We start from the raw sequence: 9,631 nt of genomic DNA on the forward strand, positions 1-9,631 counted from the left end.
TGAGACAGAGCCTCAAGCTGTCCCCCTGGGTAGAGTGCTATGGCATCACAGCTCACAGCAACCTCCAACTCCTGGGCTTAAGCGAGTCTCCTGCCTCCGCCTCCCAAGTAGCTGGGACCACAGGCGCCCACCACAACGCCCAGCTATTTTTTGGTTGCAGCCATCAGTGTTGTTTGGCGGGCCCGGGCTGGATTTGAACCTGCCACCTTAGGTGTATGTGGCTGGTGCCTTAGCCACTTGAGCCACAGGCGCCAAGCCTTGTTCTTTTTTCTTAAGCATCCTGTTTACATTCATCATTTTGATATGCCTCTAATTTAGCAGTTCTCAACCTGTGGGTCACAACCCACAGGAACGTATTAAAGAGACGCAGCATTAGGAAGGTTAAGAAGCACTGCTCTAATCACTATCATATAGGGTGGATCTAAAGTTTACGTGCAATTTAAAATAGTCTAACATAGTAAGTTGCACAAGAACTTTAGGTCCACCTTGTATATATAGAAAGATTATAGGACATATATACACTTGAACAATATGCGAATTTTTTATTCTGCATTTTCCTTTTTTCCATAATTATGAATAATGAAGCCCTTAATAAAAAGTCTGGAACTGTGTCCAGAAAGAGATGTGATACTATTACACCAAAGCCATTTGGTTTGCTTCCCCTTCATTTTTGTTTATAGATGTTTGGAAGACCATGCCATTAGGAGAGTGTAATTTTAGAGTCACATCTGTTCTGTGTTGATGTTGAGATAAATCATCCTTCATGATTTTCCACTTTGCTTTAACTCTGTAGCTCCACTCACTACAGGTGATCTTGTAGTGTGCTAAGCAATTTACATTTTTAAATCCTGTTTAACCCTTGCAGAAACCTTATATGACAAGCTCAAGGCCATACCCTTTTCCAGATGAAGAAGTTGAGACTATTAAAATTAAATAACTGTCCAAACTCACACACCCTTGAAGTTGGCGATTAAACCTAAGTATGTTGAATCCAGAACTGTTCCTTTCAGCCAAAATATGGTCACTTTGCAACATTCTGGTTTTCAGTGATAACACTCATGCAACAAGACTGATGGATTGCTCTCTTAATTGTACCATGCTGGCTATTGAAAGGATGTACAAGAAATATAAATGTGGTCTCTGCTCTCTAGAACCTTACAAGGTGGGAAATGTGTATAACAAAATAGACATGGAGAAACACTGCAAGGTTTGTTTTTTTTGAGATGGAGCCTCAAGCTATCCCCCTGGGTAGAGTGCTATGGCATCACAGCTCACAGCAACCTCCAACTCCTGGGCTCAGGCAAGTCTCCTGCCTCAGGCTCCCCAATAGCTGGGACTACAGGCGCCCGCCACAACGCCTGGCCTTTTTTTTTTTTTTTTGGTTGCAGCCATCATTGTTGTTTGGCGGGCCCGGGCTGGGGATTCGAACCCGCCACCTTAGGTGTATGTGGCTGGCGCCTTAGCCGCCTGAGCCACAGGCGCCAAGCCGAAACACTGCAAGGTTAACAGAACTGCTCATTGCTATAGAAGCCCAGAGAAAGGCAGGCAGTCGCTGATGTTGTTTGGAGAAGATTTAGCAAAGATGGCACTCCAACTAACTGAGCTCTGAACAAGTGAGCCAAATTGGGTAGGCTAGATCCATAAAGGGTAGGCAAGTGACATGATCAAGTCTGGCAGGAAAGAAAAATACAGGATGAAGGAAAAACTTCATTAGTAAGAGGAAATGACCCATAGATTTAAAAGCCAGGATGGACATAGAACTTTTTTTTCAAGACAGAGTCTCACTTTGTCACCCTTCATAGAGTGCTATGGTGTCTTATCTCACAGCAACCTCAGACTCTTGGGTTCAAGCCATTCTCTCTCTCTCTCTTTTTTATTTTTTTGAGACAGAGTCTCACTATGTCGTCCTCAGTAAGAGTGCCTTGGCATCACAGCTCACAGTAACCTCAAACTCTTGGGCAATTCTCCCACCTCATCCTCCCAAGTAGCTGGGACTACAGGTGCCTGCCACAACGCCCAGCTGTTTTTTTGTTGTAGTTGTCATTGTCGTTTAGCTGGCCCGAATGGGTTCAAACCCACCAGCCCTAGTGTATGTGGCCAGCGCCATGACCACTGTGCTATGAGTGCCGAGCCTCAAGTGATTCTCTTGCCTCAGCCTCCCAAGTAGCTAGGACTACAGGCACCCACCACAATGTCCGGCTGTTTTTAGAGACAGGTCTTGCTCTGGCTTAGGCTGGTCTCAAACATGTGAGCTCAAGCAATCCACTCACCTCTGCCTCCCAGAGTGCTGGTCAACTTTTTTCTCTGAGCAGGGCAAAGCACATTACAGATTGTCCACATTGGGGCACGATTTGCTTTTCTCCACTACTTTGAGAACCATTTGCTTGCAATTGTCATTTTTGTTCTTTCTAAGCCATTCCAAAGTTTCTACATTTGACTCTCACATTTTTTTTTTCTGAGATAGAATCTTACTATGTCCGCCTTGGTAGGGTGCTATAGCATCACTGCTCACAGCAACCTCAAACTCTTGGGCTTAAGCGAATCTCTTGCCTCAGCCTCCCGAGTAGCTGGGATTACAGGCACCTGCCACAATGCCCAGCTATTTATTGGTTGCAGTTGTCATTGTTGCTTAGCAGACCAGGGCCAGGCACGAACCTGCCTGCCTCGGGGATGTGGCCAATGTCCTCCTCACTGAGCAAGTGGTGCCAAGCATCACATGTTTTTTTTAAAAAACAGTTTTATTGAGATATAGTTTACCCATCTAAAATGTTCAATGGTTTTTAGCATATTATGTTACTAACTATATTTAACATAAAATTTGCCCTCTTAACCATCATAAATGTATAATTCAATGGTATTAATTACATTCATAATGTTGTGTGACAAGCACCATTTATCTATTTTTAAAACTTTTCATTCCCCATTCTCCCTCCATCCAGCCCCTATAAATTCTAATCTATTTTCTGTCTCCACATATTTGCCTATTCTAGATACTTCATATAAGTGGAATCATACACTATTTGTCCTTTTGTGTCGGTCTTCTTTCATGTAACAATGTCTTTGATGTTCACCCACGATTGTGGCATGTTTCAGAACTTAAATTTATTCCATTTTATGGCTTAATAATATTCCATAGTGGGTGGCCCTGTGGCTCAGAGGGGTAGGGTGCTGGCCCCACATGCTGGAGGTGGTGGGTTCAAGCCCAACCCCGGCCAAAAACTGCAAAATAAAAAAAATAAAAAAAATAATAATAATATTCCATAGTATAGACAGACCACATTTTGCTTATCATTCATCTGTTCACCAACACTGGGGTTATTTCTACCTTTGGCCATAGCGAATAATACTGCAGTGAACATAGTTATATGAGTATCTGCTTCAGTTTCTGCTTTCACAGTACTTTGAAAAAATCAAAAGTGCTATTTCATCTCTAGTATTCTTAAGTCCTCTCCCTGAATCATGAACTGGCTGTTTTGTATTGCTGTTTAAGTTTTTTACATAGTCATGGGCCATACCTATCATCACTGTCGCTCCAATGCCTGGAACAGTGAAGTGCATACAGTAGGCACTCAAAAATATGTTGAATGAATTAAGCTTTTTGAGGGCCAAGACAGATGGCTTCTTACATAGTAAATATTAATATCACTTACTAGTAAGTGCTCATTATTACATTTAATTTTTTTTTTTTTTTTTGCAGTTTTTGGCCGGGATTGGATTTGAACTCGCCACCTCCAGCATACAGGGCCAGTGCCTTACTCCTTTGAGCCACAGATGCCACCCTACATTTAAATTTTTTATAGTTTACATTCATTCATTGCTTACCATCCATGTGCCAGGGCTCACTACATTACTGACAGGGTCTTACTCTGTTGTCCCAGCTAGAGTGCAGTAGTGTCATCATAGCTCACTGCAACCTCAAATACCTAGGCTGAAGGGATCCTCCTGTCTCAACCTCCCAATGAGTTGAGTCCACAAATGAGGGTCTCTCTAAGTTTTGTCTTGAACTCCTGACCTCAAGCTATCTTCCTGTCCTAGCCCACAAAACTTCTCAGATTACAGGTATGAGCCATCATGCATGGCCCAAAGTTTTCAAGCAGAGCATTTTACAGTTGAGAAAACTAAACTAATTAAATAAATAGATTTTCATGCAAAGATTTTTACAACATCGAATTACAGTGCACCTGATGGTTTAGAGGGTAGACAGATGGGAGGCAGAGTTGTCAGGGAGTAAAAGCTATTTTAGTGATCCAGATATGTAAAAGCTTGGTGAATGTTACTAAGAATGTAAAAATACAGGGAGATTTGAAATATGTTCTAAGAGGAGATTCTACTGCATTGGATTTAGCAGCTGTAAGTTAGGTTGAGATTTTAAGTCCAGGTGACTTCGAAAATGGCAGTGCCTTTGATGGAAATAAGGATGACCATGTTCCTCAAACTCTATTAAAGCATGAAAGTGCATATTGTAATTAATTCTGCTGGGACAGCAGTCATAAACTGAGATTGTCCTGGGCAAACTCCTAGAATAGGTAGTTTGGCTTGGAGTCCTTTGGAAAGAGAATGAGAGATGAACTTAGTGCTGAGTATTAAAGAGGGTAGCTGATGGCCTAGGTGAATAGAAATGCACATGAAAGATCAAAAGTAGAAATAGGCCGGGTGCAGTGGCTCACACTGGTAATCCCAGCACTCTGGGAGGCCGAGGCAGGTGGATTGCCTGAGCTCACAGGTTTGAGACCAGCCTGAGCCAGAGCGTGACCTCATCTCTAAAAATAGCCAGGTGTTGTGGCAGGCACCTGTAGTACCAGCTACTTGGGAGGCAGGCTGAGGCAAAAGAATCACTCAAGCCCAAGAGTTTGAGGTTGCTGTGAGCTGTGACACCACAGCACTCTACCTAGGGTGACAAAGTGAGACTCTGTCTCAAAAGAAAAAAAGTAGAAATAAACACTGGAGAGTCAGGAGGTTCTTGTGGAATTCGGAGATAGAATGAGCATTTAGGGATCAGGAAGAAGGAAGGAATCAGCAAAGAAAGAATCAGCCAGAGAAATAAGACATTGGTTATGGTTAGTAAAGCAATGGGAATCACAGGAGTTTCTTGGAGAGAGTTGTTAAATCTTTAGAAAACTTTATGGGAGTTGAACTCTGACTGGGGCAAACTCTCCTGACTCTGCATTTATGTCTGAAAGGGCTCTATGCTTGCTTGTCTATGTCATAAATAAAATGCCAACCTGGACATTCTAAACCCCAGATTATGTTGCCTTACCAGGCATCCCCCTACTGAAAACAGGGAAAATCGGTCAGGAAGATGGTGATATTTATTCCCTTCAGTTGTTCAGGCAAATTCTTTGTCCTGAAGTTACTTTTCCACTGAAAGGAAGCCTATCACTGCCAGAAGACACTTACGGGATGTTAAGTAATGTTTCCCTTAGAGCAATTTACAAGTGTTATGTTTTTCCCCTTGTACAAAAGACAGATCTAAGAAAAATGTCTACTGCAGCTGGGAAAGATTTTCATTCTTGGGAGGCTGCTAGACATTTAGAGATAAACCTAAGTGCAGCAAAACATTTACATAAGTAAACTGTTCCTCCACCAAGTTTGATTCAACACTCTTCGATGTCCACATCATTCTGTACCTGTTACGTGGCTTATCTAAAGGTTCATGGACAATTACCATCCTAGGACCTCAGTTTCTTCATATAAAATGAAGAATCAAAATGAGATAACTTCTAAAGTGTCCTCCCGTTCCAAAATTATCATTTTAGGAGATGATTCTATGAGGAAGAGGAGATCTTATTCCCTTGGATATATCTCTCCTGTGTGTCCTGAGTTAGTTTAATGCCATATAAGCACTTTCAATTTAATTAAAATTAGTATGATCTGACTTATATCAGGTTAATGAGACTTAACCAAGGAACCTATCCTCTTTTTGGCTAATTAATTTTCAAAATGAAGTAATAATTCATCTTGAATTATTTCAAGATGAATATTAAAAATATTCCAGAGTATGGCTCAGTGCCCGTAGCACAGTGGTTATGGTGTCAGCCACATACACTGAGGCTGGTGGGTTTGAACCCAGCCTGGGCCAGCTAAACAACAATGACAACTACAACCAAAAATAGCTGGGCACTGGGGTGGGCGCCTGTAGTCCCAGCTACTTGGGAGGCTAAGGCAAGAGAATCACTTAAGCCCAGGAGTTTGAGGTTGTTGTGAGCTGTGACACCAGGCTCTCTATCGAGGGCAACATAGTGAGACTCTGTCTCAAAAAAAAAAATCCAGAGGAGGTAGATCTTCCTTTGCCTGTTTATTCTCTATAAATATTTTTTTGTGTAGGTTTATCAATTCCACAGTGTATTTGAGCACTATCTCTTTACAGGAATTATCAAGTTTTCTCCTACAATTTAGGAGATATATATATGTATGTATACATATATATACACACATAGTATATATTCTCCTTCATTAGCATAAAAACATGGTATTTTCCCACCTGAAAAAAATCCTCTATTTTTCCCACCTGTTACCACCCACTTCCTTCCTGCATTTACAATAAGGCTTCTCAACCTTGACATTTGGGAATGGATATTTACATTTTGTTTGCTTTGCTATTTTTCTTTTTTATGGACTGCTTCACGAATTTTCATGTCATCCTTGCACAGGGGTCATACTAATCTTTTCTGTATTGTTCCAATTTTAGTATATATGCTGCTAAAGCAAGCATGAAACACTAAATGAATGTAATAAATCTTTATTATGAGGTATTCATCATTAATTGGACTTTTCTCCTCCTCTTCCTCCCTTTCTTCTTTACTGTATACCCATTCAGTGTTTCATGATTTATAAATCATTTTTACATGTATCTTAAACTTTTTAATTAAATGAGCCTTAAGTGATGAGGTTATTGATGCATGCTTCTTGTTCAAGCCTTATCAAATATTTATTATTTATTTATTTATTTTTGAGATAGAGTCTTGCTATGTTGCCCTCCATAGAGTGCCTTGGCATCACAGCTCACAGCGACCTCAAACTCTTGAGCTCAAGAGATCCTCTTGTCTCAGCCTCCCAAGTAGAGGCACCTACCACAATGCCAGGCCTTTTTTATTTTTTATTTCTTATTATAATTTTTTTTTTTTGAGACAGAGTCTCACTTTGTCATCATGGATAGGGTGCTCTGCAATCATAGCTCACAGCAACCTCAAACTCTTGGGCTCAGGTGATTCTCTTGTTTCAGCCTCCCAAGTAACTGGGACTACAGGTGCCCACCATGGCCCGACTAGTTTTTCTATTTTCAGTAGAGGCAGGATCTCACTCTTGCACAGGCTGGTCTGGAACTCCTACATTCAAGCAATCCACACCCTCACCCCCACCCCAGCCTCCCAGAGTGCTGGGATTACAGGTGTCAGCCACTACACCTGGCCCTGCTCTTTAAATTCTGATACATTGCCACACTTTGTCAAAGCTGATTGTCTTTGAATTTTCACGTTCGACGGGCAATATAATTAATTTGTCAATTGAGCAAGCACAAGCTCATAGCTGAGCAAAAAACTATTTATTTTAATTTTGCAGGAGCAAATATGCAAATAGTTATGAAAAGTCTTTTTTTTTTTTTTTTGAGACAGAGCCTCAAGCTATCCCCCTGGGTGGAGTGCCGTGGCTTCACAGCTCATAACAACCTCCAACTCCTGGGCTTAAGCAAGTCTCCTGCCTCAGGCTCCCAAGTAGTTGGGACCACAGACACCTGCCACAATGCCCAGCTATTTTTTGGTTGCAGCTGTCATTGTTGTTTGGCAGGTCCAGGCTGGATTCGAACCTGCCACCTTAGGTGTATGTGCCTGGCGCCTTAGCCACTTGAGCCACAGGTGCCGAGCCATGAAAAGTCTTAAACATAAGAGATACTATTTTTTTTAATCAGAATCTCACTTTGCCACCCTGGGTAGAATGGAATGATGTCATAGCTCAATCAACTTCAAACTCTGAGGCTTGGGTTTCCTTTTGCCTCAGCCTCCTGAACCGTGACTACAGGCGCCCACCCCAACGCCCAGCTAAATTTTCTCTTTTTAGTAGAGTCAGTGTCTCACTCTTGTTTAGGCTGGTCTCAAACTCCTGAGTTCAAGCAATCCACCTGACTTGGCCTCCCAGAGTGCTAGGATTATAGGTGTAAGCCACGGCACCTGGTCATAATAGATACATTTGGTAGAGATTCATAAAATCCCTATTTTGCAATAAATTCCAGAGATTTTAAAACACAAGAATTCCAAGAGGTCACAAAAAATGACAGCATTGAAGTGAGTCAAGTTCTGTTTCTTCCTCTTTTCAATCACTGTGCCATCCTTGTTTATTCCAAATCTTCTGTTTAAAAGCAAAGGATGTGTGATAACAGCCTTGGCAACAGAAATTGGCTCCAGAAGGAAACTAAATTCTAAGCTGATAAAGACATGTAACTGAAAAATTAACTGGCTATTAACAAACAAACAAACATGTACCTGAACCTGTAAGTGTGGAGCGGGGGGATGAGGGAATGGTAGGGGTGGTGAAGAACTGTGTGAGAGAACTCTGCGTTCTCTAACTGCCATGTAGAATACAGTGTTTGCTAATGGATAAGTTATAACAATGTGCTAATTTGAACGTTACATATATATTATTATTTTTTTCTTTTTTTCCAGTTTTTGTCTGGGGCTGGGTTTGAAGCCACCACCTCCAGTATATGGGACTGGTGCCCTACTCCTTTGAGCTACAGGGGCCGCCCAAGCTTACATATGTATTATTAAAACTCAAGAATAAACACTGCAAATGTTGAAACTCAGATTAAAAGAAGATTTTTTGGGAGGAGTACTTTATCACCAATGTCATTTGGAATTATATGCATATAGGGACAATAAAAAGCAGAGTGAGCCTGGCGCAGTGGTATGTGCCCTATAAATCATAGCTATTTGAGAGGCTGAAGTGGGAGGATCTCTTGAGCCCAGGATTTTGAGACCAGCCTGGTCAACATTGTGAGATCCCATCTCAAAAATAAAAAAGGCGGACTATATTTTATGTTATTTTATTTTAATTTCATTTTATTTTTCTGAGACAGAGTCTCACTTTGTTGCCCTGAGTAGAGTGCCATGGTGTCATAGCTCACAGCATCACAGCAACCTCAGACTCTAGGGCTCAAGCGATTCTCTTTTTTTTGGCTGGGGCTGGGTTTGAACCCGCCACCTCTGGCATATGGGGCCAGTGCCCTACTCCTTTGAGCCACAGGTGCCGTCCTCAAGTGATTCTCTTGCCTCTGCCTCCCAAGTAGCTGGGACTACAGGCACCTGCCACAACACCTGGCTTGTTTTTATTTTTAAATCCACTACAGATAAATATATCCATTTTTCACTTATACTCTGGTGTGGATTACTTCCACCATCCTGCTCCAGTAGGCTTTCTCCAATGGGCTAATTTAATCTTTACAATAATCCTATAAAATAGGCACTATCATCATTCCCATTTCACAGATGGGGTTACTGAGGTCCAGAAAAGTCGAGTTAGGTTTCCAATTAAGATACTAAGTGGCAAAAATGGGATTTAGGCTCGGCGCCTATAGCTCACCCGGCTAAGGCGCCAGCCACGTACACCTAAGGTGGCGGGTTCGAATCCCCAGCCCGGACCC

The 9,631-nt window shown here is 41.8% G+C and overlaps 1 non-coding gene across 1 annotated transcript; it reads right to left on the reverse strand.

The window, feature by feature from the left end:
* Window positions 1–6,605: 6,605 nt before the first annotated feature.
* LOC111727288 lies at window positions 6,606–6,712 on the reverse strand. Its single transcript, XR_002774871.1, has one exon. It is a non-coding gene; the product is annotated as a U6 spliceosomal RNA (small nuclear RNA).
* Between the last annotated feature and the right edge of the window lie 2,919 nt (window positions 6,713–9,631).

Source organism: Otolemur garnettii, unplaced genomic scaffold, assembly GCF_000181295.1.
Source record: "Otolemur garnettii isolate 467f Iridium unplaced genomic scaffold, OtoGar3 scaffold00099, whole genome shotgun sequence".
In the NCBI taxonomy this organism is placed as follows: Eukaryota; Metazoa; Chordata; class Mammalia; order Primates; family Galagidae; genus Otolemur; species Otolemur garnettii.